The sequence below is a fragment of the Etheostoma spectabile genome, chromosome 3, assembly GCF_008692095.1.
Source record: "Etheostoma spectabile isolate EspeVRDwgs_2016 chromosome 3, UIUC_Espe_1.0, whole genome shotgun sequence".
Taxonomy (NCBI): domain Eukaryota; kingdom Metazoa; phylum Chordata; class Actinopteri; order Perciformes; family Percidae; genus Etheostoma; species Etheostoma spectabile.
In genome coordinates, this window is record NC_045735.1 from 30,011,313 (window position 1) to 30,012,225 (window position 913).

The window sequence follows — 913 nt, forward strand, 5'->3', positions numbered from 1 at the left end:
CAGAACTCAGTAAGCACTGGAGAGGCAGCCACTTTTGAGGGAGAGAGATCTAGCAAGAAGTCTCTCAGACCTGGGATGACGGATTTCTGAATGCCAATTCCGATGGCTCCAGCACAGAAGCTGAATTTCAGCAATTCAGTATCTGTTACCCAGGCTTCACTGCCTATCCACTGGCGAGGTGGAGAAGGCTCAAGCAACAGCTCCTCCAACAGAAGCCTCATGTCCCCAAAGGCTGCAAATGCTACAACAACCATAGCTGTTGACCTGGAGAAACATTTAAGATCCAAAATTTATATGAAGATAGTTAACACACACAGACATAGGATATGGGATTAGTGATTGGTTTAACTGAGCATATTCATGACAATAGTATTAAATAAATGTGATGGAAAAAAAATCTTCCAATATTTATTTTACAGAAATGTTGTGCTTTTTGTGTGCAGCTCAGTGTCAACACAGGGAACATCAAACCTGCGGATAACATCAGCTACTCTCGAACGGCTCGTGGGTGGGTCCGATAGAAGATTCAGGTATCCACACAGATCCCCTCTCGTGTGAGCACGCGCAAAAAAAAAGACGCAATACCATTATTGCCATAGTCTGAATCTGACCGGACAGCACCTATCCAAGTCCAGCAAAGTGTTTTACCAGCTGGCCAGCGCTTCAGTGGAATGATCACTAGGGATGGTTCTGAAGAAATTTGGGTACTGCTGCTTATTGGACAGACATGCACAAGTGGCAAAGTGGCTCACCTGAAGTGAAATAATAGTGTAATTATTTACTGGGAAAGGCACATAAAATTAGCACTGGTCTATATTACAAAATATTTCCCAGAAATCCAAAATATGTACCTGAGGGATGTTAAATGACCCAATAATGCGTGACATGCTGATGGATGGCGTGGACCCAGTCT

The 913-nt window shown here is 43.5% G+C and overlaps 1 pseudogene; it reads right to left on the reverse strand.

The window, feature by feature from the left end:
- Nucleotides 1-913, reverse strand: part of LOC116687040 (extracellular calcium-sensing receptor-like) — a 9,266-nt pseudogene that overhangs the window by 7,668 nt on the left and 685 nt on the right.